The sequence below is a fragment of the Osmia lignaria genome, chromosome 3 (assembly GCF_051020975.1).
Source record: "Osmia lignaria lignaria isolate PbOS001 chromosome 3, iyOsmLign1, whole genome shotgun sequence".
Taxonomy (NCBI): domain Eukaryota; kingdom Metazoa; phylum Arthropoda; class Insecta; order Hymenoptera; family Megachilidae; genus Osmia; species Osmia lignaria.
Genome location: NC_135034.1, coordinates 9,635,369 through 9,642,880, shown reverse-complemented (window position 1 = coordinate 9,642,880; position 7,512 = coordinate 9,635,369). Strand labels below are relative to the sequence as shown.

Sequence of the window (7,512 nt, the reverse complement as noted above, 5' to 3'; positions counted from 1 at the left end):
AATAAATCTATGCTAATTAGCAATTCCTTTTCCCCGAAAAAATTGGCCGATTTCGAGGCGGAGCGAATTCGTGAGAAGAAACCGCGAGGCGCGTTCCCGCCGAGTCGCGGGGTCGTCGAGCGTGGCGAATGTAAACAGAAGTGAACTTGGCAGTGTCGATAATATTCCCGGCCGAGGGTCGTCGGGGTTCAAACGGCGGAGAAAGTGCAATCGTGGCCGTTGAGAAGAAAAAATAAAAAAAAAAAATAAGAAAAGAAAAGAAAGAAAGGAGAGCTAAAGCGTGTCTGAACGAGGGCGAATCGAGTGAGGCGAACGGAAAGAGACGAGAGTGGTAAAAACGGCAAGAGAAAGAGTATCGGGTCGTCTGGTGGGACCAAGAGTGACGAGGAGGACCGATGGTCGAGGAAAAACGCAAGAAGCGAGAGAGAGAAGAAAAAAGGAGCATTCATGCTATCATGAACGCTTAAAGAGTTCTGACAGATTTACGAGCACGTGATTCCATGCTATCCCGGTCCCTGTTTCTGCTCGTCGAATTAATCCTGTCGGTCAGTCACTCTTACTCTCTCCTTTCTCCTTTTCTCTAGCTTCCACCATCTTGTTCCTCCTTGATTCGGCAAGCGTTTGACGTTGACGACAGGTTGAAGTGTCTTTTACCATCGATGGTAACGGTAACGCTCATTTAAACTTAACTCTACTTTCATCAGGATTGATATTAACCCTTTGGAGGACAGAACATTCTTAACCCCTTGCCCAATAACATTGTGTCACACTCGTGACACGATTCAAATGTGTCTTTGGCTGATTTAGTATGGTTGATTTTGAATTGAATTCTAATTGTGATTTGTCATTATCAGTCAAGGATGGTAAAAAAACTATGCATGCATCATATTTGTCCAAAAATTCAAGCAATGACTGATGCAATTATCGAAGAAATCATAAGCGAAGGGGTTAAGCTTGCAAAGAGAAGTAGTAATTCCATCCTCCAAAGCATATATTATAAATTTATAACTATGTTTTGTATCGAAAATATACTGCAATATGAACGAAATTATAAATTACTGGAACAATTACATATATATCGGTACATGCGTCGATCATTAAATTACAAAATTGCATTAGAAAACATCATAATAGTAATACAAGATATCAATAGCTTGTGGAATTCGAGGGACATTTGTTTTATATTTCTTTTGTAGAAAATATAAATAGTTTACTCGGAGAACTAAAATAATTGATACTTATTTTAACTGGAATCTGTCGCAAAATTTGCCAGAAGTTCGGAAAGCGGAGGACAGGTCTTTCGCGTGACCTTGCCTCGCGATTAATCGTCTATCGCGTGATAATGACACCATGGCCCCGATAACGAAGTATCTTCAACGGATTCGTTCCTTCCGCGAAGCTGTTAACCGAGAAGAATAAGATTAACCATCCTAGAATCGTATTGACGACTGTCATTACCTCGAACAGCAATACCCTTGCTTTCGAGCAAGGACGCAGTAATTAACGATTCCGGAAAATCGACGCACGTACTTGTAATTGATGTTTGATGCGTTTCCCGTTTTACAAATTTGCTATCCCAATGCATTTACAATTGTTCGAGCTTTTTCTTATAGAGGCCTGCGTTAATATTCATTTATTTTCAACATTTGATGATATAAAGGTATCACCGAATACAATTTATCCTAGTTCAATTCGATACTTAAAATTTAATGAAAATGACTATATAAACTTTCGTTGATATTCTTAATATAAAATTACCGGGTTGCCAATTAGAGTACCGTAAGGAATCGCGCGGTCATCAAAGTGTTGAATAATGCAAACTCAATTTTTTTCTATAAAAAACGGTTTACCATTTCAATGTTAGATCGGTGTCAAGGTTTTAAAGCGATCTTTCGCGAAGCAGCAAGCACAGCTTTCGCGGTTCGCCGATCGTTCCGAGCATGTTTATTAATAACACATCGCAAGGGCCACCTGCCTCGGTGTGATAAGCCTATTGAAGTTCGCTTTATAATTAGAAGCGTTGTCGCTACGTTGTTTCGCTCGTTCGACACGCTCGCGGATTGCACGACAATTTCACGGCCCTAATCAATCGAATTTCAATTTTTCGCCCGATACATGACATGACATGATTTGATTTGATTTTCCGCGAGGGTGGCGTACTTTAGAGACTTTCTACCCGTCCCTTTTATCCCAACGAACGCTTTCATCCACGCGCATACATGCAATTTTAATCTTAACTTTAGTCTGTTTTGCTATAATTTTGTGTCTCGCTCTTATTCGCAATACAGTTTTCGTGAAATCTCTTTTACATCCCCCTTTTAGTCCCCTCTTACGACAGGCAGGGGATACCGTGGCCGTATTCTACTCCCCCCGAGCCACAGGGGGTTTTGCCCGATACATTAACATCAAGATTCGACATAGAATCACACATTACCGCTAATTACACCGTGTTTGATATAGTAGAACAATGGGATGCAATCAATTATATAATTAATCGAGTGGAGTATTTCCTTTCGAATTGATAGTATTTCTCTCTTTGGAGTTATAACTTTGCATTTTTTAAGAATACGTAATTTCATTCCAAGTTACAATTTTTAATTATTAAATAATATAATATAATTTATTCTAAGCGTGCCGACTTACAAGTTGTAATACCTCCAATAAAATGTTAAAAATAAAAGAAAATAGTTCATTTGGAAAGCGAGACAATGCACGACAAAGTGAAGATACACAAAACGACAGTGATACGTTTCTTACGGAGTAACATTCGTGTGTGATACTATTTTCGAGACAGATCCCGATAAAAATTAAATAATTCCAGTATACGTCACGTGTCAACGACCTTTCGATAAACACGTCCCACCACGGTCTTATAAATGGAACGCTAATTTTCTTACTGGAGAAAAAAAAATCGAGTATCGTCGTCTATCAAAGAAGAATATACAATGAATTAATTAAACAGAACGATCGAAGAAATCTGCGAGGGCCAATCGAAATAGCTAATTAAAATACATACCTAATTAACCATTCATTCGAACCACAAACTCTTACATTTTACAGAAACCATATCTCACAAAATTTATATTATAATATTTTACAATATACTGTAAATGACACAGTTTTAAATCAAACAATTAAGATTTGCTTCCAGTCTAATTAACCCATAATCGATGGTAAGGTATGGTGGAGTACACAACACATGATAAAATAAAAATAAATAATAAAGTAGTAGTACTGTGGATTATTCTTAATACCCTATTTTAAAATAATTTTAAAGATAAAAATTAACACTACTGTACTAATTATGGGTTAAATGAGACAGAGTAAAAATTTGAATGGTTTGATATTTGGATAGTAATTAACACGTCGATTGCCACGCTAATTTTTTATATTTTTCCCAGAAACCCACTATAGAATTTTCATTCATCGATGACCACCATGGTCCCACTGAGAAAATAAATTCCTGTCACAGGTGACCAACGTGGCAATTAATGTGTTAAACTCACCGCATGATTCTTTTTCGCGACGTTTTTCGCAGCTATGACGATTTCACGCGGCTAGCTACGAGAAAGTGTCTTAAGACGGAGGCGGACAGATAAGGTACAGCGAAACGAGTACGATAGGCCGAAACGAGATAGCGTCGTCGCAGCGAGTCGACGATATCTCAAGTCAATGTCCTATGAAGGACTGCTGTTAACACTCGAACCACCGTACGCACGCTTTTCTGATTACAGCCACAGTGGCTGCATTCTCGTTCCTCGTTGCTCTCACGCTGACACGTGTCGTTTGGACCATGCCTAGGAGACGTCGATAATTCAAATTCAACCTTTTGTATACCTTTACGTGAAATATACTCAATCGTCTGATTATTTCCTGATTAAAACAGAGTTAGGCTCGAACAGTTTTGAATTATCGTTGATTTGACAGATTTGATAGATTTTAGAACAATGAAATTCTGACTCAATTTCATGACAGAAAAGCATTGCCAAATATCACTTATGATACACTAAATTAAAGCTTAAACTTTAGTGAAAATAAATGCACAAGTCTTTCGTTTGAATTCGCAACATAAGTGAACTGACAATAAAAATAGTGGAACTATCAAGTTGCTTCATATCAAATGGCCATCTACTAAAGATCAAACTTCCGACTCAATTTCATGACAGAAAAGTACTGTCAAATAGTACTTATGATACACTAAATTAAAGCTTGAAGTTTGATAAAAAGGAATGTGTAAAGGCCTCATCGATATTCTTAATACAAAATGAATGGTTCTTCGTTGAAGAGAACCATGCATTAACCTTGCCCATCAGGGAATATCAAAATTCAAGGATCAGCCATTTCATACTTACAATTAGATAAGTTATATAAAAGATTATTTAGAAAAATTGAAGTAATCACGAAAATGACAAAAATCAATAACTTTTATCGAGTCCCTGAAAATTTGTGAAACTATATCTATGACTTGTGCTATCTTTAATTCCTCGTTATCTAACACAAAATTTCATGTATACGAATTGAAAAGAGCACACGTTACCTAATCTAAACGCGAACATATTTTTTAGCATAAATTCGTTTTATCTAGGTAATCATATTCTTGATATTTCGAGCCCGTGTTTGCTCTAACCTGCTGCAAACTCTTGACGATGTACTACCATAAAAATCGCCGGCAAAGTAATTAATCTGTCAAAACGTTTGACAAAGACTTCACTATGGAAAAAATATATCACCTTGTAAACGGTGAATAAATTTGTTGTTCAGCAGCAACACAGCTCAGCCTCATTAAAGAAAAATTCCAGATTGATAAAAAGTTGTGGTAATACCTTCATATGAATTCACTGAAACATAAAAATAAAATAGCAATTAGTTTCCGTTAATTAATAATGAAAAAGAAATGATAAATTACGAGACTCAAATATTAGTAAACTTAAATAGAAATTAAGTTCTATAACTTCGAGTTTGATTAAAAAGATATTAAATTTTCTAAAGAGATTAATATTGCTGTACGAAATTATTATATGAAAGTAGCCGATAATTTTATTCGGGCGCAGATTTGTTTGCGCGGGAAAATCTGCAAGTAGAATGAACCGAAATATCGGAGACCCGACGTCTCTCGCAAAAATACTTAGAATTCAAATAACTTGGCAATGAAAATCTTCTAAACATCTATTTATACGTCGTTTCCTACATATGTAAATGTATGTTTGATGTAGAAACTAGTCAAGCTTGTTGTTCCGACTTAATTAAGTAAATTGATCGTCTAATGGGCAAGCAAAGATAGACTAACGCCACAACTTATAGCGTTCTTTTCCAAGATTCATGCGTTTGAAGTTTAAGGTCAGAGTCATATTTCGATGTTCTTATCATCGCTCCTTAGATACGATGTTTTATCACCGTCTCGGGTTTTGTGTTAATGTAAGCACGCCGTTAGAGTCTGTTAAAAAGGCATGTTTGCGTAATGAAAATATTCTACTACGTCAGCTGTTTGTTACAGCATCGAGGAACTTGTAAATTACACGTGAATCTTATTAACTTGTGACACATCGAATGGAGTGGATATTGAAAGATTGAAATTCTATGATTTGAAGACATAAAAGTATTGCAAAATTGTACTTATGGCATATCAATTTGAAGCTTGAAATCTGATAAAAATTCCTACATAAATGTTCCATTAATTTTTTAGAGATTAGTTAATGGGCAATACTTAAAGCTGTAAAAACCCTCCGACTGCGGACCATGAAGAGGGCCCTAATTATTTTCTAAATTGTACAGTGTTCTCTTAAAAATTATTCTTTCGATATATGAAATCTTTTCATTGAAAACATTATACATTTAATTAGATACATTTGGATCGTGATTGACCCAGATTTTGCTGTTTAAGGGTTAATACATTGTTTAGTCCGAAGAAGAACCAGTCATGGTGGAATTAAAAGATTAGCTTAAATTGATCTAAATCATTTGAAATCTCCTGGAAGCCGTTGAACGATAGAAAACACGTTCACCAAATTCCACCGATCATCGCGGTCGATGATTAATTGTCTATCGAACGTTTGCCGTTGGTTCCACGCTAGGCTGTCGAATAAACATCAGGGCCATTGACTTTTTACCAGCCACATTTCGTAGAACTAATCTTCGATCTGCGATCGAAGCGACTCGATATAGAAACTTACGGAAACTTACGGGCCATTCACGGTGCCACGAGCAAAATTCTATCGAGAGAGTTCGAGCCGTCGATAACGGGAAATAAGGAGAACTAATCTATTAATGATTGCTCGACAGTGAAAATTTGACCTTGGATAACTGATTAAGTTCTAAAGTAGGTATTGTAATATTTGATTAAGCTGTGGTCGAATCTACTGATAAGAACAGGAAATAAGAATATGCTTGGATATTAAGTTTTAAGCAACTAACGTTGACTTATCAATAATCTCAACCACTGATGTAAAAAAAAAAAAAAGAAAATCTGTTCCGAAAGCATTGACAAGCGTGGCACCCATTCCTCGAACGTCAGGGAGTCGTATGCGAGGATCCCACCCTCTGGTATCCACGCACACCGAATCTGACCCTGGATCGTATCCCATTACCGCCAGAATCGGTCATCACTGACCCTCCTCCTTCTTCGGGCGTGTTCTCTTTCCCTTCTTGCCGACCAGTTGGTCGCAATCCGCGTCCATCTCCTCGAGGCGAATTCGTGGAGAGGGAGAGTTCGGGTTAGAAGCGGAATCAGGAAGAGAGCGTTGCACCGCTCGAGAGGGTACACTGTACCAGTGAACTCGGTGTGTGGTTGCCGCGAGTAGAGGTGCTGTTCCCCACCCTTCTAACGGCAGGGTACGAAGGAAGGGATGATAGAGAAGGAGACAGAGCGAGAAGAGTGGAGTAGAGAACGAGGGAGAAAGGAAACAACTCGAGTAACGGACCTACTACCCCTTCGTCCCACTCTCGAGTCTCTCCCACCCAGTAGAATCTAAAGCGGTGGAGGGGTGACCCAACGATGTCCCCACCATTTCCTTACCCCTTCCTCAGTACCAGCTCCCCTCTAACCCCTTCCAAAAGTCATCCCTCCAAGGCGTCGTAAAAAGCGCGTCGGTGAAACGTCGTTACGCTGCCAACTGACGTCGTGGTCGTCGACGTGCTGACTCGGGGGTGCGAGTGGAGCAACGGTGGGGTACGGAGTCTATAGTGGGGGATGATGGAGAGTGGAGGGGATGGTGAGAGCGTGAGTGGGGAGAAGGTGACGTGGTAGGGAGGAAAGGCGAGTGGAGGAGAGCTCGACGACAGCAAGGAGAGGTCATTGACCCGACCGGCAGGCTGCCGGCTGCTAGAGAGCTACGTCGCTCGCGCGCTGCTCTGGCCTCTCCTCGTCTGTTCCGCGTTTGTTCGTAACCTCGTGTGTGCTGTGCGCGCGCGACAAAGAGAGAAACAGACCACCGTACACCTATCCCGTACAGTTCTGCCCTCCGTTTCTCTCACACCCGTTGCCTCTCCTTCGCTCGCGCCTACTCTCTTTCTCTC

The 7,512-nt window shown here is 39.3% G+C and overlaps 1 long non-coding RNA gene across 4 annotated transcripts in view; it reads right to left on the bottom strand.

The window, feature by feature from the left end:
- Nucleotides 1-224: 224 nt before the first annotated feature.
- The window catches only part of LOC143308251 (uncharacterized), a 124,295-nt gene continuing 117,007 nt past the window's right edge, over nt 225-7,512 (bottom strand). For 2 of the 4 annotated variants that reach the window (XR_013065240.1, XR_013065242.1), the window contains exon 7: nt 225-4,838. This is a non-coding gene — a long non-coding RNA (uncharacterized LOC143308251). The remainder of the gene's footprint in view (nt 4,839-7,512) is intronic. The other 2 variants (XR_013065241.1, XR_013065243.1) reach the window with 2 other exon arrangements.